Source organism: Rhinolophus sinicus, chromosome 1, assembly GCF_057876585.1.
Source record: "Rhinolophus sinicus isolate RSI-liver-muscle chromosome 1, RSI-T2T, whole genome shotgun sequence".
Classification (NCBI taxonomy): domain Eukaryota; kingdom Metazoa; phylum Chordata; class Mammalia; order Chiroptera; family Rhinolophidae; genus Rhinolophus; species Rhinolophus sinicus.
Genome location: NC_142501.1, coordinates 70,823,032 through 70,849,161, shown reverse-complemented (window position 1 = coordinate 70,849,161; position 26,130 = coordinate 70,823,032). Strand labels below are relative to the sequence as shown.

The 26,130-nt window shown below is 34.3% G+C and overlaps 1 pseudogene; it reads right to left on the bottom strand.

The window, feature by feature from the left end:
* Positions 1–20,919, bottom strand: part of LOC109456562 (deoxyuridine 5'-triphosphate nucleotidohydrolase pseudogene) — a 117,284-nt pseudogene extending 96,365 nt beyond the window's left edge.
* Between the last annotated feature and the right edge of the window lie 5,211 nt (positions 20,920–26,130).

Genomic DNA, 26,130 nt, shown 5'->3' with positions numbered 1-26,130 from the left:
TCAAATTTTTATCTTTGTTATGATTTTAATGGCTCATAACAGATTCTTTTAATGGCTCACCAATTATCTTCCTTTTTTTCGAATTTATTAAAACAAAAAGATGACAATACCTGGTTAACAACACGGTCACAAAGTTTAGACACAATTTCTTCTTGGAAAAAACAGTTTATCAATATTTAAATTTATAGAAATATGTTTTTTAATTTTATTGTTATGTTCTTTTGTTTTTATTGTTCTCTCTCAGGTACTGTCATAAATCAGGATTAACTTAGTTTATTAGCTAAAATTAAGAAATATTTTTTTAAAAAATTAATAATAATAGTGAATAATAAAAATCGCAATTAAATGAAATGAATGTTATAGTCCCTCGTGAAATTACAATTGAGGTTATGCTTCATCTTTAAGAAAACTCAATAATTCCAGACTTACCTAAAATCATTTCCTTTCCCTTCAGAAATATAGCATACGTCTGCATAATTTGAGGGAAATGTCAATAGAATTTAAGCTAAAAAAATAATTATTATTATCACTGAAGTATAAAATGTGAATAGTTTACTTACTCATTTTCTCAACGTTTGTGAAATATGTGTTGTATTCCAGATTTTAGGGTGTGTATGTGGAGCAATTACCAAGAGAGAAATAATGAGAGAGTAGGCAGAATTTTTTTAAGCAACAGAGTGATATTTTTTAAAAAAATGATTCTACTTATGTTATATTGCTTTATTCCCTTTACCACTCTTACAAAGCTATAGCCTTCTGGCTGGAAGCAGCTAACATGTCTCTTGTCTTTTAGTAAATCAAGGATTGTAGCTCTTTATGTGATCAGCCACTTAATTGCGCTACTTTACAAAACCATCTCCACAGAAAGAGTTCCATTGAGGTATTTTTAGAATCTCTAATAAATTATTCCCCTCGAGGATTCGGTATTTAAATTAAGGGGAAAAAAGTATTTGGAGCTTCTACCCTTATTCCAGTTGGATTGCCAAAATACCCATCTGAGATTATTATTTGAATTCTTAAATCTAAGCATGGCTTCATGGGTGCTCTTTTGTACATTTTTCGCATAACTATTATTAATATTAGACCCTTTGCCTTGTACAAACAAACAGCAGTGAGTGACTTTGTTGTTTCACTCTAATACTTTCTGGTTGAGGAGAATGGGTGGACCTAGGCTAGTAATAGTCCCGCAGCTGCAAAGAATTCTCTTTAGATCCCTTTGATTTCTACATGAGAGTTTTGAACAAATTAATCAAATTATAACTGTTTTGCTTGATAAACATAACAGTAGTGTCTCCAAAACATTTATTATGAATAAAGAACCTTACATGCACAGCATTAAGTACATTTATAATTTGCAAATAGAAGTTTACCAATAACAATTTGAAAACATATTGCTTCCTTATAATGATTATAAATTATTTTATTTATAAAATATATGTATGCCATCATGATAAAATATATGTACGCCATCATGATTAAATATAAAAAAATATATGTATGCCATCATGATTAAATGTACCTTTGATGTGCTATTACTTTGTTACTTCAAATGCTTAAAACTTTTATTAACTACATGAAATATTTGATAATATATGATATGATATCTTAGATGTAGAAAATATTTTTCTTTGAACTCCTCTTTTCTCTTGATAATAATAAACTTTGCAATAGTCACTAAAGATTTAAAAACAGATTTTCAGTCTTCTGCTAGTGATGAGGAGGTAGAAAGTCACCAGAGACAGACGCTTCCATCCTAATGATGATATGCTAGGGAAAGTAAAACATCAGGTATTGTTTTCAATACATTGAAAGTTAAAGAAACAAATAACCTAAATTAACTAAATTTCAAAAAATGACAAGTCTTTCTTAGGATAGAAGATTCTCACAGCTACGTTCATCCCTGGCAGGGAGGTAGAAATTAAAGGAATATGCCGCATATAGGTACAAGAAGAAACCTGCCAAACTTTGAATAAACTTTGAATGTTAGCTTTACGACAATGTGCTGTGGAAGATCTGAGTCCTGCACAACATAGATGTGTAGCTTTACTGTGTGACCCACCAGCACTTTCCCACAGGACTTATCTAGTTCATGGGGAGAGGGCACAAGAAAAGTTAAGGGCACAGTAGGAGAAATGAAGCATGAGGGCCTTGCCCCAGTGCAGGACAGCAGTCTTCCAAAGATTGAGGGCATCTATAAAAACAGCCACTGCTAACATTGTATCCGTTTCTTTTAAAATCAGGACCAACTCCAAGAATTCCACTCTCACATCTTCTAGTCAACATTTTTGTTCTAGAAACCCAGGCTGGTGAAATAAGAATGAAATAAGTAAAACATATAAAGGCTGAAAAGGAAGTCGGAAAACTTTCTTTTTCAGATGTTTCATTTTAGTATACAGCAGCACAACTGACTTCTGTATGTTGATTTTGTATCCTGCAACGTTGCTGAATTTGTTGATTAGTTCCAACAGTTTCTTAGTGGAGTCTAGGATTTTCTATGTATAAGATCATATCAGTTGCAAGCAGAGGCAATTTTTCAGCCTTCTTCTCAATTTGGATGCCTTTTATTTCTGTCTTGCCTGATTGCTCTGGCTAGGACTTACAGTACTGTGCTGAATAAGAGAGTCCGGAATGGACACCCTTGTCTTGTTTCTGACTTTTGAGGAAAAGCTTTCAACCTTTCATCACTGAGTATGATGTTAGCCATGGGTTTGTCATATATGGCCTTTGTTATGTTGAGGTATGTTCCTCCTATACCCAATTTGTTGAGATGTTGTATGAAAAAAAGTTGTATTTTGTTAAATGCTTTTTTGTGTGTCTATTGAGGTGATCATACAATTATAATTCATTCTATTAAAGTGATTTATCACATTTATTGATTTGTGTATGTTAAACCATCTTTGCATCCCAGGGATACAGCCCATCTGTTCACACTATATGATTCTTTTAATTCTGTTGCATTTGGTTTGTCAGTTTTGTTGAGAATTTTGGCATTATATTAATATGTGATATTTGGCTATAGTTTTCTTTTCATGTAGTGCCTTAAATGGCGTTGATATCAGTGTAACATTGACTTCATAAAATGATTTTGAGAATATTCCCTCCTCTTCAATTTTTGGGAGAATTTGACAAGAGTTGGCATTAATTATTTAAATATTTGATAGAATTCACCAGTTAAACTCTCTGGTTCTGGGCTTTTCTTTGTTGGGAGGTTTTGATTACTGATTCACTGTACTTATTCATTATTGGACTGTTCATATTTTGTATTTTTTATGATTTAATTTTGATATGTTGTGTTTTTCTAGCAATTTATCAATTCTTCTAGGCTATGTATTTTGTTGGCATATAAATGTTCAGAGTAGTTTCTTATGATCCTATGTATTTTTGTCACATCAGCTGTAATGTCTCATTTCTTTTCTGACTTTATTTACTTGGGTCTTCTCATTTTTTCTTAGTCTAGCTAGAGGTTTGTCAATTTTGTTTGTCTTTAAAAAAAAACCACGGTTTTTAGCTTCATTGATCTTTTCTATTGATTTTCTGATCTCGAGTTCATTTATTTCTGTTCTGATCTGATCTTTATTTCCTTCCTTCTGTTAACTTTGGGCTAAATGTGTTTCTCTTTTTCTAGTTTCTTACATTGTAAACTTATGTTGTTTATTTGAAATGTTTCTTTTTTCTTGATATAGGCATTCTAATGCTATAAACTTCTTGCTTACCGCTGCTTTTGCTGTATTCTATAGGTTTTGGTATGTTGTGTTTCCATTTTTATTTGTTTCAAGATATTTTTTGAGTTCCCTTTTGATTTTTTCTTTGATTTATTGGTTATTCAGGAGTGTGCTGTTTAACTTCTACATATTTGTAAATTTTCCAGCTTTCCTCTAGTTATTAATTTCTAGTTTCATACATTGTGGTTGGCAAAGATAATTGTTATAATTTCAACCTTCTTAAAAATTTTAAGATTTATTTTTGTGGACTATCTTGTGTTATAATCTATCTTGGAGAATGTTCTGTGCATGCTTGAGAAGAGTGTATATTCTATTGCTCTTGGATGGAGTATTCTGTATATCTTTGTTAGATACAATTGTATAAAGTATGACTAAAGCCCAATGTCTTTGTTGTTTTTTTGTCTGTATAATCTATTATTGAAAATAAGGTATTGAAGTGCCCTAAAACTATTTAGTGTTATCTATTTCTCCCTTCCAATCTGTTAGTATTTGCTCAATATATTTATGTGCTCTAATGGTGGGTACTTATATGTTTAAGATTGATATTTGTTCTTGCTGAATTGACCCCTTTATTATTATATAATGACCTTCTTTTCCTCTTGTTAACCATTTTTGGCTTAAAGTGTATTATGTCTGATAAAAATACAAATACCCCTTCTCTTTATTAGTATCCACTGGCCTGGAATATCTTTTTATATCCTATCATTTTTATATCCTATCCTTGAGCCTAGGTGTGACCTTAAACCTGAAGTTAGCCTTTTGTGGGCAGCTTATAGCTGAGTCATTTATTTTCCTTTCTTTTCTAATCAATCCAGTCAATCTGTGCCTTCCCATTGGAATATTTAATCCATTTAAGTTTAGAGTAATTGCCGATAATTAAGGACTACTAATGCCTTATTAGTTGATTTCTGGCTTATAGTTCCATTTTTCCTTTCTTCTTTTGTTGCCTTCCTTTGTCAATTGGTGATTTTCTATTGTGGCATTTCTACTTCCCTTCTCTTTATCATTTGTGAATCTATTCTACATTCTTGTTTTGTGGGTACCATGATGTTTACATAAAACATCTTATAGATTTAAGGGTCTGTTTTATGCTCATAGTAACTAAACTTCAATTGCATACAAAGACACTGCCCTTTTATTCTCCCCAATTTTAGGTTTTAAATGTCAAACTATACTCCATTGTTATTGTGCATTCATTAAAATAAGTTTGGTAGCTCTAAGTATTTTTAATACTCTTGTACTTTCGCCTTTGCACTATAGCTAAGTGTTAAAACAACCCCATATTACTGTATTAGAGAATTCTGAATTTAACTATATATTAACCTTTACCCATTTGTTGTATATTTTTATATGTTTCCATGTTACTAATTAGTGTCCTTTCATTTTAGCTTAAAGAACTCCTTTCAACATTTCTTGTAAGGCAAGTCTAGTGGTGATGAACTCTCTTAGCTTTTGTTTGTCTGGGAAAAATCTTTATTTCTCCTTATTTTTGAAGGATAGCTTTGCCCAACAGCGTATTCTTGGTTGGCAGTTTTTCTTTCATCACTTTGACTATATAATACACTGGCTCCTGGCCTGTGAGGTTTTGACTGAGAAACCTGCTGTTAGCCTAATGGGGATTCCTTTTTAGTTTACAATTCTCTTTTCTCTTGCTGCTTTTAGGATTCTTTGTCTTTTCTTTTGACAGTTTATTATAATGCATCTTGGACAAGATCATTTCAGATTGAAATAATAGGCTTATTAGCTTCATGACTTATTAGCTCCATGAACTTGAATGTCCAAATCTCTCCCCAGTTTAAATAGTTCTCAACCATTACTTCTTTAAATATGCTTTCTTCCCCCTTTCTCCCTCAATTCTCTTTCTGAAACTTCAGTATTTCATTGGATCTTTTCAGTAATATATTGTATCTTTTGATGGTGTCCTTTTGATCAATAACATAGACTTCACTTTTTTTCATTATTTTTTCTTTGTTCTCCTTTAACTGGGTAATTTCACAGTACCTATGTTCTAACTCAATATCCTGTCTTCTGTTTGGTCTACTCTATTCTTGCTGTTCTCTATTACATTATTTTATTTCTTTCATTGAAATATTAATCTCCAAAATTGTTTTATGGTTCTTTTTTTTTTTAATTATGATATCCATCTCTCGTTTTGTTTATGTATTGTTTTCCTGATTTTGCTGAATTTTCTTTCTGTGTTTTCTTATAGTTCATTGAGTTTCCTTAAAACAGATATTTTAAATTCTTTATCAGATAAATTATATATGCAGGTCTTAGGGTTCTGTTGCTACCATGTTTCCCCGAAAATAAGACCTAATCAGAAAATCAGCTATAATGCGTCTTTTGGAGCAAAAATTAGCATAAGACCCCGTCTTATTTTACTATAAGACCAGGTCTTATATAACATATAATATAATGTAATGTAATGTAATATAATATAATATAATATAATATAATATAATATAATATAATACTGGGTCTTATATTAATTTTTTGCTCCAAAAGATGCATTAGAGCTGATCGTCTGGCTAGGTCTTATTTTTGGGAACAGCGTAGAAGATTATTATGATCTTTTGGTGATGTCATGTTTTCCTGAATTTTTTCATGTTTCTTGGAATTTTTCATTGCTACCTTCACATTTAAAGTTGTGGTTACCTTCTCCAATCTTTACTAGCTGCTTTTAGGAAAGAAATAACTTTGGTCAGTCCTGCTAGAGAATCTGAGACTTTCTCAGACATTGCATGAATATATCTGCTCCATGCTTCTTACTACCTTTTGTGTAAGAACTGTTGAGCTTGTATGTCTTCTTTCCATCCGCCACTGCACCAGGCCAGCTGCTCATATCCTCCCTTTTGTTTTCCCAAAGGTGGTACTGCAGCTCAAGTTTGTGGTTTCTTCCTTGTCCATAGACCCTAGCCTATACTCTGCTTGTACTTCCCAGTTATCTGCCAAAGCTTGCTCTTGCTACTGACCTTGGGAGCATGCATAGGGAGCCAGCCATGGAGTGGGGGTGTATGTGAGTGAGTCATGTGGGGCACTAGGGGTTCCCACAGGCCAATTGGGAGGATCCATGTCTTTTTCTATGGCTCCTTCCCAGCAGCTCATGGGCAGCATTCCTGATAGAGTCTGCAATGCAGTCATCAAGGAATATGTCCCTTTCATTCCCTCTGAGCATTTTTCTGGCTGCTCTCCTGATCTCCCTCAACTCAGTCACGGAGATTCCAATTTAGTACTCTAGATGCTGCAGGAGAGAAGTGAGTCTTTTTGACACCAATTCATACAGCTGGGGAACCTGGGCACTCATCCACTTTCCCTTTTCTCCACAGTTGAAATCATGGGCTAAAAGGGACTCATTTCGCCTTAACCCATGCTGACTTAGAGAGGGGTGGTGTAGGCACGGTCAAGCTGTTCCTTTTACCTACGTCAGTGCATGAAAACTCGTGATTATTATTATTTTTTTCTCCAATGAAGTGCTGAAACTTCTCCCTGGAAACCTGAACAAAGGCTCTGTTGCCTGTGGGTAACTTCCCAAGTCAGTGTTCTCTAGGTACTCCCACACAATGGTTAATTAGGTCTGGAACCAGTTCATAGGCAACTACAGGATCCACAGCATTCTTTTACTTGATGCACAGGTGGGTGAGACTCCTTCTGGGCCTTGGGCATGTGGTGTTGGATCCCAGAACGCCCACGGAGGAGTTGTTTTGTGATAAATGTTGAATTTTTATTGTTGGGAGGTGGGGGTAATTTGAAGGTATGTCTTATGCCACCATGATTCTGATGTCAGTCTCTTTCATCTGATTTTCCTTGTTTTTGATCACCTTGACAGTTTCGAGGAATATTACTGGTCAGGTATTTTGTAAAATGTTCCTCTATTAGGAGTTTTCTCATGTCTTTCTTATGATTAGATAGGGGTTATGGATTTTGGAGAAGAAGTCCACTGTGGTAAAGTGTCATTATTATTGTATCGTATCATATCATACATACATTACCATCAACATGAGTTATCACTGTTCATATGACAGATATCCTCTCCTTGACCAAACGTCAGCCAGGCTTCTCCAAGCTCTCTTCTGGACTAGGCCGTTACCTTGGTCTATAAAAACTACACACTCTCAACACAAATGATTTCAACAACTCTTTTACCCCCATGCTAAAAACTTAAACAAGCCCTAACAGTTTCAAACAGGTTAAGGCTACATCCCTAGCATGACCTTAGCCTTTCTTAAAGTGCGTCCCTGAGACAGCTAAGGCTGTCAAAAGAATTCACTGTTTGTTCTAGGAAACAGCTGACAATAGACCCCATGACCACCCTTTCTCAGAGCACTTACTAAGAAGGGTTTACAACTGCGAATCCTTCTGTTTCTTTGAAAGGTATATGTGTCTCTTACAACTCAAGGTTATCTTTCTTAAGGTCCTGAAAGCCACTACTTTAAAGTGTTATCATGCAGAAGGCTAGGACCTTTGTCTTTCAGTCTCTGTGGGCGATTAACTTTGATAATCGCCAACTAATGGACACAGCCAGCCTAATCAGCATTTATCCTGACTAATACTTTGTAATTTTTCAGTACCCTGATTCTACTGAGCCCTTCTTGATCCCCATTCTCCCTTTAGAAAGGCCAGTCACCTCTGCACCAATTAAACTTGAGTTCAGTTTATGCTGAACTCTCTTCCCTATTGCAATAGACTATTACTGACCAAAATCTGTCTTAACCAATTTAACTTCATCTAGCTTTCTTTATCTTTGACAGATATCACCTTGATCATCCACTGAAATAGGGTTTATCTACCTTTTCCACTGTAAATTTACTCCTTTTTTCTCCTCCTTTCCATACTGTACTCTTTGGAAGGAAGTCACTCTCTGCAGCCCGCATTTAAGGAGTAGAGTCATGCTTCACCTCCTTGAGAATAAAATATCTACATAAATTGTTTGGAATTCTTCTGCATGGGAAATTTGTTTTTCTCCCCAAAATTTATGTATGCAATTATTTATTTATACCAGTCTGGACTCTTTTATATTTATTTTGCACTTTGGTTTATAATGCAATACTACTTTATTTATATATTTATTTGCTCAAATAACCCCAGCTTTTTCATTTGGCTGCTATGTCCTTCTGCCATATTACTATCACTTCGTTTGTGTTTTATTTTGGAGTATTTCCTTACTTTTTGGCCTTATAAGATGCTCTAGACTCATCATGTATATTTCCTGCCATTACTTTTAAGATTTGATTTTTTTTTTTTTTTTTTAATTAAGGGCTGGAATTTGAAACTAAGATCTGAGAGTTAGGTGTGTATATAATTGACTTTTGTATATTGAGCAGCTATCCCTCAAACTGGTTAATTTTAAATATTAGCTCTAGCATGTTTTACGTGGATTCCGTAGAACTTTCTATGCAAATAACCATATTTGCGTAGGTTATTTGCATAAGAATAACTTGCTTATGATGCTAAAGGGAATTCTATGCAAAACCTACTTTAAGCATCATACTTTATTGCAAAATGTTGTTTTCCTTTAAAATCAGGATCAAGACAATGATTACCACTTGTCTTCAACATTGTACCCCAGTCCTAGTCTGTACAGTAAGTGAAGAAAAAAAAGAGCCCTAGCACTGGAAAGGAAGAAATAATTTTGTCATTCTTAGGGTTTCTTTTTTGTTTTTTGTTTTTATCCTAAGATTATTTTGTGGTTTAACAAGTTTACTGAAAAAATGTCAGTGTAGAGAGATTCATTCTAATAAACTGTCAACAAAAAAGAAATAAGCCTAAATTTTTATTTATAATAGCATTAAAAATATACTGGAAAAATTGTGAGACCTTTATATTGAAATCTACAAAATATTATTTATAGAAATTTTAAAAAGATGTGTATTGATTTTATATCACTGCTGTAACAAATTAGAGTTCTATCAGAAGTCCATAATGGGATCCACTGGGCTAAAATTGAGGTGTCTGCAGGGCTGCATTCCTTCTGGGGGCTCTAAGGGAATCTTTTACCTTGCCTTTTCCAAACTCTAGAGGCCGCAAGTATTTCTTCTCTCATGGCACCTTTCTGCGTCTTCAAAACTAGCAAAGGCACTTCAATTCTTTCTCACATTGCATCACTCTAGCATTGACTCTCCTGCTTGCCTCTTTGGGGTCTTTCTCTATTTTTTATGTTCCTCATTTCCTTCTGCATACTCACTACCAGTGTCTTTTAACTATATTTCTAGTAACAGTCTATTGAAAGAAATCTAGACTTTTCTATCATGTTCCTCAAAATCCTTCCTTCTTTTGTCTATTTCCCAAATTCCAAAGCCACTTCAACAGTTTGGGTATCAATATCAGTACCGGTGTCCTACTGCTGCTTTTACAATTATCATGGACTTTGTGTCTTAAAAACCATAAATTTATTATCGTATGGTTCTAGAAGTCAGAAATCATAAATTCATGGCTGTGTTCCTTCTAGGGGAGAATCTATTCCCTTGCCACTTCTAGCTTCTAAATGCTATCTCCATTCTTTTTTTTTTTTTTTTTTTTAGTTTTTTTCATTTTAGTTTTCTTTTTTATTATTATTAAATTTATTGAGGTGACAATTGTTAGTAAAATTACATAGATTTCAGGGGTACAATTCTGTATTACATCATCTATAAATCCCATTGTGTGTTCATCACCCAGAGTCAGTTCTCCTTCCATCACCATATATTCGATCCCCCTTACCCTCATCTCCCACCCCCCACCCCCTACCCCCCTTACCCTCTGGCAACCACCAAACCATTGTCTGTGTCTATAAGTTTCTGTTTCTCCATTCTTGATTTGTGGCCCGAGTCCTTATCTTTAAAGCCAGCAATATGGCATCTTCTCTCTGACTCTGAGCTTCCTGCCACCTTCTATAAGTACTCTTGAGATTACACTAGGCTCATCTTCATTAGCTAGTATAACTTCCAAACCTCAAGATCCTTAACTTAATTATATCTACAAAGTCCTTTTTTTTTTTTTTTTTTAACAATGGAAGCTATTACATTTTTTTTATGGGGATTAGAGCATAGCTATCTTTGGAAGGTCATTATTCTGCCTACCACAAGACCTAAATAAATGAAGGCATTTCCATATTATTGACTGGAAGGCTTGTAAAGATGTCAGTTTATTCAAAATTGATTTATATATTCACTGCATTCATGAAAAAATGTCAAAGAAAAATTTTTTTATGGAAATTGGAGAGTTAAATCTAAATTTTACCTAGAAAGGTATTTAAACACCCAACAAAAAGAACTAACAATAAAAAAGATTGATAAATTAAATTACATTATAATTAAATAATTGTGTTCACCAAGAGTGAACTACAAGAAAATATAAACAACTCCTGTGTAAGAAAGACATATTAATTAAAAATGCAGGCAAGGAATTAGAAAAGGCACCAAACAAAAGGGACATAAAAATAGCCTCAAACCATATGAGCATGTCCTCAATTTCATTAGTATCAGAGAAATGCAAATTGAAGCCCTGATGCAAACTACTACACTTCTGCCATATTGTTAACATTAAAACGACTGACAAGGATGTGAAGGAATAATTCTTCTCATACTCTGCTGGTAGGAATATAAATTGTCACAGGCAATCTGGATAACTCTTTGAAAATTTTTACTAAAATTGAATATATGCCTCTTCAATGACCCAGCAATTTCACTTCAAAATATATAGTCAATAAAATTGTATCCATGTGATGGTAGTGATGGTAGCACAATATTATGAATGTGTTTAATATCACTGGGTTGTACTCTTAAAAATGGTTAAGATGGTAAATTTTATGTTATATGTATTTCATCACAAAAAAGAAATGGGAAAAAAGAGACAAGGAAAATACCCACAAAATTCAATGTTGGATGTTTTTTGGAATCTGATTTATACCAACCAACGATAAAAGGCCATTTGTGAGATAATTTGGGAGATTTGAGCTTTGGCAATTAGACAACGATAGTTTCAGAAAATTTGTATGAGCAGTGAGATAAGTACAAGAATATGAATTTCAGCATTATGATTGCCCAAACTTGATACTACTCAAATATCCATCAAGATTATTATGAAAACTGTAACTATAGTATATTCAGTCAAATTAAAATACGTCAGGTCATCAAATAATGTCTCATTGTTCAATGTTGTTTTGTAATACAGTGGAATAGAAAAAAGAAATCATTTTCTGTCCAGGGCCACTATATGTGTAGAATTGCATATTCTCCCCATGTCTGTTTGGGTTTCCTTCAAGTACTCCGGTTTCCTTGCACATCCCAAAGATGTGTAGGTAAGGTAAATTGGTGTGTCTAAATGGTCCCAATCTGAGTGTGGGCGTGAGTGGACCCTCCAGTGGAAAGGTGTCCTGTCCAGGGTTGGATCCCATCTTGTGCCCTGAGCTGCTGGGATAGGCTCCAGCCACCTGGGACCCTGAGCTGCAATTAAGTGGATTGGAAAATAATTATCCTACTTGTTTTGATTAATCTTTCTTTTTTTGCCTATATATATTTTTTATTAAAATTTATTGGGGTGACAATAGTTAGTAAAATTACGTAGGTTTCAAGTGTACAATCCGGTAATGCATCATCTATATATTCCAGGTCAAATATATGGTGATGGAATGAGAACTGGCTCTGGGTGGTGAATACACAATGTGATTAATTTTTCTTTAGCCTAGGCATAGCTCACATTTATTTCAATGTTTCAGATTAGAGGTATTTTGTGCCTTTATTTAGAAGTTTGGTGACGTTTTTGTGACCAAATATGCAGTTGGGACTTAACTCTTGTTTATGTCATTCAGCCTATAATAAAATTGGTTTCGTTATACATTGTTTCACTTAGTCAGTTTCTAATAATCTATCAACAATGTTAAATAAGGACTTATTATACTTCATAGCAATTAAAGAGAACAATGAATGAAGCTCATGAACATGAAGTAGAATAAAAGAAATCACAGAGAAAAGTATTCATAATATATTGATTTCATTTTACATAATGTTTTTTAAAGCCTAATTGATGTTGTTAGAATTAAGAAGATATTACCTTTAAACAGTTGTCAAATTTAGAAGATAAAATCCAGGATAACCAGTTGAATATTAGGTTGATAAATAATAGAAATTTGTTTAGTACAAGTATATGCCAATACTGCCTTTTATAAATTGTCTGGCAACCTTACACTAAGGAATATATAGATGATGTGGATTGAAAAGGGGCTTGAGAGGGACTTAGGTGATACTAAAACTGTTTTTTTGTTTGTTTGTTTTGTTTTACTTGGGTTGATGTTACATATGTACTCACTTTCTGATGGTTTACTGAGCTGTAGTTTATGAGCTATACATTTATAATCTGTGTACGCTGCTGATGTATATTTTACTTCATAGTAATTTAAATATGTATGTTTAAATGTAATGGGTTCACTGTAAATATATAAAGAAAAGATGGACTTGTCAGGTAAATTAAAGAGAGGACTCAAACATAAAAAGATGGTAGAAATCAGGAAATTTAAGGTCCACCACAGTGCCAGGACTCTGTATTCCATGATTTCTTACAAGTGTTTGGAATAGAAAAATTCTAATAAATTTTTGGTTCTGATCTTTCTGTAACTCGTTAGAACCACAGAGGCAATTCTTTCTTAGGAACAAACCCAAGTGAGTACTTATTTCTTTTGGCAAATTAGTTTTAAATTTAATAAGGTATCTTACAATAAACCTGCAATGTTTTTCAGTCAATACTACTTTTTAGCAAGCTTGGCCAGTTAATTATCTATTGTCTATTACTAGTAGAAGTAACTAGTCAGAACAGGCCTATACCTGCTAATACATTTGACTAATTAGCTCATATGACACCCATGTGGGGTAGGGAAATAAATATTTTACTTCCCATTTTACAAATGAGGAAACAGATACAAATATGTTAGACCATTTTCCTGAGGCTATTCAGAAACTTAATAGAAGCAATATTTAAACTAAGAGTTTGAATTTTTTCACTAACTTTTTGTTGACTTGTGTTTAAGTCTGTCTATTTTCAACACATAAAAGCTAAAAGTCAAGACAGTATTCTTTTATACAAAAACTATTCTGTATTCATATGAATAATTAAAATATTAAAAAATTATTCAACTGAAAAAAAATTCCCATTTTCATACATTTGAATGAATGCTCATCTTCTTATCTAATTTCTGAATCAACAGAAATAATGAAGGTAAGATGTCATTACATTTTAAGTTATATTTAAAACACTGGCTTTAGAATTTAGTACAGCAGACTGGGTTCTGGTCCTTCTCTGCCAGTTACTAAGTCTTTTGAATTAGGCAACTATTTAATCATGCAGCTTTAATTTTATCATTTCTAAAAAATGGGAATGGGAACAACTGACCTGTTTATTTTGTTAGTTATTGTGAGATTAAGCAAAACAATTTTTATGCTTTTATAAAAGTGCTATGAAGTGGATAGCTTGGTGTTTTTCAATATATTTTTAAAAATTATTGGTAGGAAAATTAATTTCTCTACTCATTCTTCTTTGTGTATGTATCCTGAGCTATTTTAAAGTTTTAATGAATCAATTTTATATCTATTTATGGAAAGCCAAAATGTTTTTAAATGATCAAGTATAGAACTGAACATACATGGAAAAGTTAATCTAACCACATTAACTTTTTTTAGAATATTTAAAACATTTGACAAAGCAACTGGATAGGAATAGCTAAAGTTTACTGGGAACTTACTCTTTTAAAGTATTTTCATCTATGATCTTATTTGCTCCTTTCCCCACCACTATGAGTAGGTACTATTATTTTTTTCCATTGTATAAATGAGGATATTAAGGCTACGGATTTTAATACCTACTTTTACTCCTCTGATTCACTACTTAATAACTGAGTGATATGAGCAAATTGTTTATGTCTCAGGTCCTCATTTGTACACTTGGTGTAACAATTCCCATTACATAATTTTTTTTTAAATTTATTGAATTTATTGGGGTGACATTGGTTAGTAAAATTATATAGGTTTCAAGTGTGCAATTCTATACTACACCATCTGTGTATTGCATTGTGTATTCGGCTCCCAGAGTCAGTTCTTCTTCCATCACCCTACACTTGAGCCCCTTTTCCCTCTTCTACCATCCTCCTCCCCTCTTACCCTCTGGTAACCACTAAACTGTTGTCTGTATCTATGAGTTTTTGTTTCTTTGTTTGTTTGTCTTGTTCATTTATTGCTTTCAATTTTGCATCCCACATATCAGTGATGTCGTATGGTCCTCAACTTTTTCTGACTTATTTTGCTTAACATGATAATCTCCAGATCAATCCATGTTGTTGCAAATGACACTATTTCATCTTTTCTTATGGCCTGGTAATAATCCATTGTATATATGCACCACATTTTCTTTATCCAATCATTTATCGAAGGATACTTTGGTTGGTTCCATGTCTTGGCCACCATGAATAATGCTACAATGAACATAGGGATACATATATCTTTGTGGATAAATGTTTTCGGAGGTTTTGGATAGATACCTGGAAAGGAATTGTTGGGTTGTATGGTAATTCTATTCTTAATTTTTGAGGAACCTCCATACTGTTTTCCATAGTGGCTGTACCAGTTTACATTCCCAACAGCAGTGTATGAAGGTTGAAGTTTCCTTTTCCTCCACAGCTTCTCTAATACTTGTTATTACTTGTCTTGTTGATAATAGCCATCCTGATAGGTGTGAGGTGGTACCTCATTGTGGTTTTGATTTGCATTTCCTTAATAGCTAGTGAAGTTGAGCATTTTTACACATATCTGTTGGCTGTATGTATATCTTCTTGTGAGAAATGTCTATACAGGTCCTCTGCCAAATTTTTCATTATATTTGTTGTTGTTGTTGTTCAGTGGTATGAGTTCTTTATATATTTTGATTATTAGCCCCTTATGAGAGGCATTGTTTGCAAGTATCTCCTTCCATTCAGTTGGTTGCCTCTTCGTCTTGTTGAAGGTTCTTTTGCTGTGCAGAAGCTTTTCAAAATTCTCTCTGAACCCAAGTTTATGCTTTCTTGTATGCAATTTATTATTTCAGGTCTTATGTTTAGGTCTTTGATCCACTTTGAGTTAATTTTGGTATATGGTGACAGACAGCCATCTAGTTTCATTCTTTTGAATGTGACTTTCCAGTTTTCCCAGCACTTATTAAAGGGGCTTTCTTTTCTCCATTGTATGTTTTTGGCTCCTTTGTCAAAAATTATCTGTCCATATGTATGTGGGTTTATTTCTAAGTTCTCGATTCCATTCCATTGGTCAGTGTGTCTGTTTCTCTGCCAATACCATGCTGTTTTGATTATTGTCACTTTGTAGCATAAATTGAAGTCTGGGAGTGTGACACCTCCGGCCTTATTCTTTTCCCTTAGGGTTTCTTTGGCTATTTGGGGTCTTTTGTGATTCCATACAAATCTCATGACATTTTGTTCGATTTCTTAAAAAGAAAAAATGCTATTGGGATTTTCATGGGGATTGCACAAGTCTGTATATTGCTTTGGGTAATATGGTCGTTTTAACTGTGTTGAGTCTTCCAGTCCATGAACACAGATTATCCTTCCATTTCTTTCTTTATTCTTCAATTTCTTTTAATGTCTTACACTTTTCAGTGTATAGGTCCTTCATATCCTTTGTTAAGTTTTTTCCTAGGTGTATTATTCTTTTTGTTGCAATTGCAAAAGGAATTGTTCTTCTCCTTTTGTGAAATTTCATTGTTAGTATATAGGAATGCTATAGATTTTTGTACATTGATTTTTTTTATCCTTCAACTTTACTGTATTTGTTTATTGTTTCTATTAATTTTGCAGTGGAGTCTTTATGTGTTTAGGTTTTTCTATAGAAAGTATCATATCATCTGCAAAAAGTGACATTCCCAACGTGGGTGATTTTTATTTCTTTTTCTTGCCTGATCACTCTGGCTAGAACTTCTAATACTATGTTAAATGGCAATGGTAATAGGGGACAACCCTGTCTTGTTCCTGACCTTAGAGGAAAAGTTTTCCGGTTTTCACCATTAGGTATGATATTAGCTGGAGTTTGTCACATATGATATGGTCTTTATTATGTTGAAGTACTTTCCTTCTATACCCATTTTAACCATAGATGGATGTTATATCTTGTCAAATGCTTTTTCTGCATCTATTGATATATTCATGATTTTTATCTTTTATTTTGTTTATGTGGCATATCACATTGATCAATTTGTGTATGTTGAAACATCCTTGTGCCTCTGGAATGAACCCCAGTTGACTCTGATGTATAATATTTTTAGTGTGTTGTTGTGTTCGATTTGCTAGTATTTTGTTTAAGATTCTTGCATCTGTATTCATCAGAGATATTGGTCTCTAGTTTTCTTTTTCTGTGTGTGTGCTATCTTTGCCAGATTTGGGTATAGGGTAATGTTGACCTCATAAAATGAGGAAGTATTGCCTCGTCTTCAATTTTTTGGAAGAGTTTGAATGTTTGTTAGAATTCCCTGGTGAAGAATTTGAATGTTTTTTAGAATTCACTGGTGAAGCCATCTGTTCCTGGACTTTTACTTTGGGGGAGGTTTTGGATGATTGTTTCAATTTCCTTACTGTTGATTGGGTCTATTTAGATTTTACAGTTCTTTGTGATTCAGTCTAGGAAGTTTATGTATTTCTAAGAACTTGTGCATTTCTTCTAGGTTATTGAATTTTGTGACACATAGTCCTTCATAGTATTCTCGTATGATCCTTTATATTTCTATGGTGTCCATAGTAACTTCTTCTCTTTCATTTCTGATTTTGTTCCTTTGCATCTTTTCTATGTTTTTCTTAGTAAGTCTAGTTAAATGTTGGTCAATTTTATTAATTTTTAAAGAACCAGCTCTGTGTTGCATTTATTTTTTCTGTTGTCTTTTTGTTCTCTATTTCACTTAATTCTGTTCTAATTTTTATTATTCCTTCTGCTGACTTTGGATTTCATTTGTTCTTTTTATACTTCTTTAAGATATAATGTTAGGTTGTTTATTTGGGATTTTTCTTATTTTTTGAGGTAAGCCTGTATTGACATAACTTTCCCTCTTAATACTGCTTTGGTCATATTCCAATAATTTTGATATGATTCATTTTCATTCTCATTTGTTTCTATGTATCTTTTGATCTCTCCTTTTATTTCTTCTTTGACACAGTCATTCTTTAATAGCATGTTGTTTAGTCTCGACGTATTTGTGGTTTTTCCCACTTTCTTTTTGCAGTTGATCTGCAATTTCGAAGTATTGTGGTCAGAGCATATGCTTGGTATGATTTCAATGTTTTTAAATTTGCTAAGTCCAGTTTTGTGTCCCAGCATGTGATCTATCCTTGAGACTCTTCCACATGCATTAGAAAATAATCTATACTCTGATGTTCTAGGATGAAGTGCTCTGTAAATGTCAGTTGTGTCCATTTGGTCTAATGTGTCATTTTACGCTGATATTTTCTTATTGATTTTCTCTTTGGATGATCTATCCATAGCTGTCAATGACATATTCATGTTCCCTACCATAATTGTGTTTTTGTTAGTTTCTCCTTTAGTTCTGTTAGTAGTTGTTTTGTAAATGTTGGTTATTCCTGACGGAGCATATATATTGATAAGTGTTAAGTTTTCTTTTTGTATTGCCTCCTTTATCATTATGGAATGTCCATCTTTGTCTCTTGTTACCTTTTTTATCCTGAAGTCTGTTTTGTCAGACATAAGTATAACTACACTCTTTTTTCTGGATGCCATTTGCTTTGAGTATCATTTTCACCCCTTTCACTCTGAGTCTGTATTTGTCCTTAGAGCTGAGTTGTGTCTCCTGGAGGCAGCATATGGTTGGGTTTTGTTTTTTTATCCAATCTGCAAATTTGTGCCATTTTTATTGGTGAGTTCAGTCCATTACATTTAGGGGGCTTTTTGATATATAAGGATTTCCTATAGCCATTTTGTCTTTTGTTTTCTGGAACTCAGTGTCTCCATTGTTTCTTTGCCTTTATGTTTCTGTCTGTTCTTTGAGTTTGTTAATAGTCTATGATTATTTCCCTCTGTTTCCTCTATTTTTATGTGTTTTGGTTCTGGAGAGAGAGAGAGAGAGAGAGAGAGAGAGAGAGAGAGAGAGAGAGAGAGAGAGAGAGAGAGAGAGAGAGAGAATTTCTGTAAAAGAAAGTTTCCTGCATACAGTAGTCCTTTTTCTTCATCATGCATCTTATTTCCATTCCCTTTTGCAAATTGAAACCTTTACCTCCGCCTCCTTTGTTGTCGCAAATTATCCTTAGTTGTGCTGTGAGTTTATTTCTGAGTTGCAGTAGTAAATTGTCTTCTTCAATTTTTCTTTCTTTTGTTTTTAATGTTTTTATCTCCTTTACCCTTTATGTTATGTTTAAGTGTATAGTGCCCTATCCTATGTAGGGGTCATATCCTGTGTAGGAGTTGCCATTTCCTGCTTCTATCTATCTGTTAGTAATCTTGCTCATAGTTTTATATTCTTTTATCTTTTTGTTTCAAGTTGAATGGCCTCCTTCAGTATTTCCTATAATGTAGGCCTTGCAGAGGAAATTTCCCTCAGCTTCTGTATATCTGGAAAGGTCTTCACTCCTCCTTCATTCCTAAAGGATACATTTGCAGGATACATTATTCTTGGCTGGTAATTTCTCTCTTTCAATAGTTTGAATATTTGATTCTACTCTGCCTCCTAGTTTGTAGAATTTCTGCTGAAAAGTCTGATGATAACCTAATGGGCTTTTGTTTGTAGGTTAAAGTATTCTTTTCCCTGGCTGCCTTGAGAATTCTTTCTTTGTCATTGATTTTTGACAGCTTCAATATAATGTGCCTTGGAGAAGGCCTATTAGGATTGAGGTAATTAGGTGTTCTATTTGCTTCTTGGATTTCAGGATCCAGTTCTTTCCATAGGTTTGGGAAATTCTCATGAACTATTTGTTTGAATGGACTCTTTGTTCCATTCTCCCTTTCTTCTCCTCCTGGTATACCCATCATTCTTATGTTGCTCTTTCTGATGGAGTCAGAAAGTTCTTGTAGAGTTCTTTCATTTCTTTTAAATCTCAAGTCTCTCTCTTCTCCCATCTGTGTCATTTCTAGATTTCTATCTTTGATATCTCTAATTCTTTCCTCTATCTGGTCAGTTCTATTTCCTAAGCTAGCTATTTCATTCTTCATTTCTTTTATTGAGTTATTCAGCTCCAGAATTTTTTTTTTTTTTAATTTCAATCTGTTTGGTAAAATACTAATTTTGTTCATTGATTTTACTTCTGAGTTCATTAAACTGCCTATCTCAGTTTTTGTTTTTTTTTGTTTTGTTTTTGCATGTCATTGACTTTTTTCAGAACTGCAACCTTGAATTCTCTGTCATTTACATCATATAACTTCCATGTCTTTAAGTTTATTTTCTGGAGTTTTTTCCTTTTCTTTCTGAGCTGCCTTGTTACCATGGTTATTCATGGCAATTAATGGATTATTTCTCTTCCCGGGCATCTATGGGAGTGAATTCTGCAGCAGGTTGATTTGAAATGTCTTTCTTTTGTTTTCCAGTAAGTAGTGCTGGAGCATTATATTATTTTCTTGCGCTGGATCATTTTATTTTTTCTTGCACTGTTCTGGCTTCTCTTCTTGTGCAGTGGGAGATTTCCTGGGGAGATGGGCTTCTCTTCTGACCAGATCACCTCAGTCTCAGGGCACTAGCCCTGTGGCAAGATGTGGTGGGTGATGGGATTCTGAGCCCCTAAAACTCCAGGATTGCCCCTGTAGCCAGATGCAGAGCTGTGTGCCTCAGCAACCCTAGGTGCCCTTGATACAGTTAGTCATTAAAAGTGGGGGTGGGGTGGGTTGAGAGAATTGGCTGGTGTGTTTGTAACTTTTTTCTCTTCCAAGTAATGACGACTGCCAGATAACAGCTGCCTCACCTCTATATCTCCTCCCTTGTCACTGCAATTAGCCACAGTGTGCGTCTGCCACTCAGGAAATATCTCTATCTCTTCAGTGCTCATGGCTGTAGATATTCTGTTCTTTAATTCAACGCTGCTACCATTTTTCCGAGGGCCCACTGCTAACACTGAAAGAGTGTGGGGGAGGTGAGCTCTGGGAGGTTGTGGGAATGTGTCCAGGCTTTGTGGCTTAGTTTTCTGCCCGGCAGTGAGGGCTGTTAGACTGCAGTTGCTGCACTTCTGCATTTGGTCTTTGCCCCAATCACTGGGTTCAGACATATTTTATACTAATCACTCAAGCAGGAGTGCTCAGGGCCACAGAGAATGCACTTGCAGTCTCAATCCTCCGCTCTCCTGGGACCACAGTGAGCTCCAGGCTACATCTGCAGCCCCAGTTTCTGCACTTCTCCCTTTCCTCCTCCCCTGTTTGCCCCTATTCACCCAACTTCAGAAGTTTCAATGTGCATATCTCTCAGATGTGTCTGTGTGTTGTGTAGGGAATCTTTTGCTGAATTATTCCTGCTCAATTTGTTGTAACTTCAAGGGGAGTTATCAAGGAGTACCTCTCACGCTGCCATGTTTCTGACCATAAAATGTTTTCTTTTTAAATGATTATTTAACATAAAGTACTGACATCCGTTTTGAAATAGTAGGCTATCCATTAATATTAGCTATGATTATACTCTACTTTATGTAAATCAATGTCCTTTTTAATGAGATGCATTTTCTATACTGCAAATGTACTATGACCCAGAGAAGATACTTAATTTATTTCATATTATTGGAATGCTCGTCTAGTATTAATTCCCACTCCTTCTTAATAACAAAACCCCAAATTTGTCCGGTGCAGAAATGTTCTAAGCCCAAATAGCATCATCTTTCTCAGATTGCCTAATTAAGGCAATCGTGTGACACATTTCTGGCCAACGTAATGTCAGATGAGGATATCTAGAACATTTTCTTCCCAGTCTGGATTCAATATTTATTTTATTTATTTATTTTCCTATTATCTTGCTACCTGTAATACCAATGTATGATTTACAGTAATGAGAGCCATCTGAAGACCATGAAGCATTAAAAATGGGAATAAAAGCTAGCACATTAATGTTAGTGGAATAAAGATATAAAAAGATTATTGGTCCCCACTTACACCATTGAACCACACAGTATGACTAGTGGATTGTATGTCTCTTGATTTCTTTTTGATGATTCAAATAAACTTCCATCCATGTTCTACTGTTTCTGGTTGAACACATTAATAACCGATTCACTGGGTATGCTAACTAATGACTTAAGAATCATCGAGCTATATGATTAAATTTTTTCATTCCCTTAATAGGTCCCCACAGGTAAATCTTCAATCATATTAAAGTTTAAAATAATGACTGGTGATACAATTTGGGAGCAGTTCAAGTAATTAATAGACTGTGGTACATGATTAGTAATTAAACTATTCAAGAGAAGTTATTCCAATCTGGAGAAGTTCCCATTTGGAAACCAGCACTGTCATCTGCTGCAAATGGAAGCATATGATTCCTTACAGTTATTTAATAAAGATTTTTTTTAATTCTGTGAGCATGATGTGATATAAATTGCATGAGTGCACGCTCACTTGACCTCTTTGCCAGTTCTCTGACAATATTATCCTTATAGCCAAAGTCATCCACTTCAAAACTTTTAAAATTAATTATAAGAATAGCTTTTCTGAATCAGTTTTGTTTAAAAAACTTAATCATTTCATAAAAAGCACTTATTAATTAAAATTATAGTCTTTGAAGGAAGTTGTTCCCAACTCAGAATATTAAATACTCTATGAATTACTTACTACAAGGTTGTAAGTACAAAGCTTTTCATCTTGCTCCCTTGAAAAGCAGACAACTTCCCTATATATTTTGTAGTGAAATTACTGCCTTCATATTTCCACTGTGGAAGAATGTATGTGTGTGAAGGTCAAAAACTTTCTTTAACTCACTTTTTTTTTCTTCTTTTTTTTTTCTGGGCTCTTTACCAAAATGTTGACCAAAAAAAAGTATTTTTTATTTGCCTATTTTAAAATTATGAGATCAATGTAGCAATCATTGTATACAATTTGCAACCAGATTTTAAATATGCTAGTATTTATATTTGTTTCAGACTTTATTTTGTCACAAAAATAAAATAAAACAGATACACTTGTAAATCCCATGTATACCCCTATCTGGGCATGTGTTTCACATATGTATACTTTTTAGTATTACCCTAAACTTAGATATGAATTTTCTCAAGCAAAAGAAATGATTATTTACTTACAACAAATAATTATTCTGTTTCTTTTTGCCCTAATTCTCAGGTGATACAATGACAACCAGATGTCATCCTATATATAAGAGGGTCTACTGTAGGCAGTGAAACCTCAAAAAAAAAAAAAATGTTGATGTTTACATGACAGAGAGGCATCTGTTACCCTCAGCTTCTGAGGAAATACCCTTGAACATGTAAGGAGAGACATCCTGGGTCCTCACATTTTGGAAAGTAAATACTCATAAATCTCTCCATGGGAAAAATAAGACCAGTGTCTCCGACTTTAAAACCTAAAGATATCTTTATGATCCTGTGACTCATCCTCCCTTGAAATATACTACATACCTCTTTCTGGAGGATACTTCTCTCACTACCTAGTCAGTCATAAATTAACCTCAAAGCCTTGTCTCTTAATTCAGGTCCCAGGTTTCAGTACAGTTTGCTCAGAAAGCTGTAACAGTGCAAAATGTGTAAAATACGTTCTCTACACCTCCATACTTCTCCCCTCTTAAGAAATAACTTCAATTCTAAAAGTTACTGTGTATCCTTCTAGTGTATGTATGTAGACTTAATACCAATAAGAAAAAATTACTTGAGAACTGCTTTAGTCTGTTCAGACTACCATAACAAAATGCCATAAACTGGATGGCTTTTAAACAACAAACATTCATTTGTTTGTTCTGGAGGCTGGAAGGTCCAAGACAGATTCAGTGTCTATTGAGGACAAGATTCTTGGTTCATAGACAGCATCTTCTTGCTATGTCCTCGTGCAGTGGAAGGGATGAGCTAGCTCTCTGGGGGCTTCTTTTTTAAGGGCACTGATCCCACCACTCATGAGGGTTCTGCCTTTGTGACCTAATCACCTCCCAAAGTCCTCACCTCCTAAAAACATCACTTTAGGGATTAAAATTTCAATGTAATAATTTGGAAGGGACCTGAACATTTAGACCATAGCCAGACCTTTCATTTCATCAAATTTATGTATCTATTAACCTATTTCACATATATTAACACTCAAACAGAATTGCTGAAAATTTGAAAGGGTTAAAACATTTTTTTTCAAATAATGAAAAGGTCTAGCATTATTTGATTGATGCTTTAATTTTAATAGGAATCTAACCTCTATATTCTTCATGGCAGGGAAAGTGAAACGTTAACTGGTGAGAGTAATAATTTGTTTCTGTATTTCATGATATCAAATATCTTTAGGTCTGGGTACATTCTAGAAGTTCTTTCTTCCAAAATCACTATACATTTTAGAAGCTAAGATTTGCTCATCATCCTCACCTTGTCTGTACTTTTCCATCACTAGAAAGATGGTCAATGATAAGCACATTATTAAATTTGTAGTTCCATGAATATAGATGGTCTCCCTTGAATAAATATTTCTCATCTCCTCTGTAACTCCCTGGAATAATGTGAAAATGGATGTTTTTTCCCCCCAATTATGGGTAAGGTATTTATGATTGTATAGTGGACAGCTCTTGAAATGGCTTCCAGTGATACCTACCTCTTGGTATTTACGCCCTTGTGTAACAACTGGACCTATTGACTTGCCTCTAATGAATAGACTGCAATAAAAGAGATGTGATGTCACTAACATTAGCTTACAAAAAACTATGATTTCAGTCTTGCTTATGCTCTATCCACTCCTGTTTGATTTGTTGAAGCCAGCTACCTTATTTTGAAAAGCGCACATGCAAGCCCACAGGCCTCAAATCAATACCTTATAAGAAATTGAATCTTGCCAACAACCATGTCAGTGAGCTTGAAATTAGATCATTTCCCAGTTGAATCTTGAGATGACTGAGGCCCTAGCTGACACCATGATCGCAACCTTGAGAGAACCTGAATCAGAGAACCTAGTTAAGCTGTACCTGGAAACCTGACCTATAAAAGCTGTGTGCTAGTACATATTGTAGGTTAAAGCCATTCATTTGGGTGGTAATTTGTTATACAGCAGTAGATAGCAAATACCATTTTATACATTTTAGTGGTATACAAATATACAATTTTTTTGGGGGGACACCATAACAAACTCTAAGAATGTACAAGTGGCTTTGGAAGTGTGTTGTGTGAGAATTATAAGGATTTTTTTTAAAAAATTTATTTTATTAAATTTATTGGGGTGACAATTGTTAGTAAAATTACATAGATTTCAGGTGTACAATTCTGTATTACATCATCTATAAATCCCATTGTGTGTTCATCACCCAGAGTCAGTTCTCCTTCCATCACCATATATTTGATCCCCCTTACCCTCAGGTTGCCAGAGGGTAAGGGGGAGAATTGTAAGGATTTAAAAGAGAACATTAGAGAATGTCTAAATTGTTCTGGACAGACTATTAATAGAAATCTGGGCTTTGAAGACCTAGCCGTAAGGGCTTGAAATGAAGTGAGGAACGTGTTATTGAAAACTGGAGAAGGTAGTATCCTTGTCATATGGTAGCAGAAAACTAGCAATATCGTCATCTGCAATTATGTGGAAACCAGAACATGTTCCTAATGAAGTTGGTGATACAGAAAAGATTTCAAAGTTGAGTTGAAGATGCTTCTGCTTTCTTCTTGCTGCTTATAGTAAAATATGAGTGAAGGGGGATAAACTGAGGAGACTGACTACTTTTAAACAAAGAAGAACCAGAACTTGATGGTTTGAAAATTCTTCAGAAAGGAAACATGCTAACATTCAGAAATAGGATCTGAGCCCTCCATAAAGATGTGGTCTAGAAATAATCCAAAAGTGCAAGTATACAACTTTTTATTAAGACCTCAGAATGATAAAAGGATCACAGCATTATTCAGCCATACAAATGGCTCTTTGAAAAATAAGGGTTGCCTTACGAATACATTCAGTCAAACAATTGGCCTACTAAGAAGCTTACGAGCACTGTTCCTCAGCCGTTTCAGCAGTGTCCCAAAGTAGAGAAGAAATTACGTTGAAGAGATTTGTGGGTGTGGATATGATCTAATGGAATAAACCCCAGTGATGTTCACAGAAGTGCATAAATTTTTTGAGAAAACTGTATCTGCAGAAATACAGCCATCTTCAACTGAAAAGGATGAAGAGAATACAAAATAAAAGAAGCTGTAGGACCCCCAAAATTATACTGGGAGAAAACTGACTGAGCTGCACACTTGTGCATGGGAAAGAAAGGGTAACTCAGAGCAATTAGAAATGCCCAGAGGATGAAACCAACAACCATAGAGAAT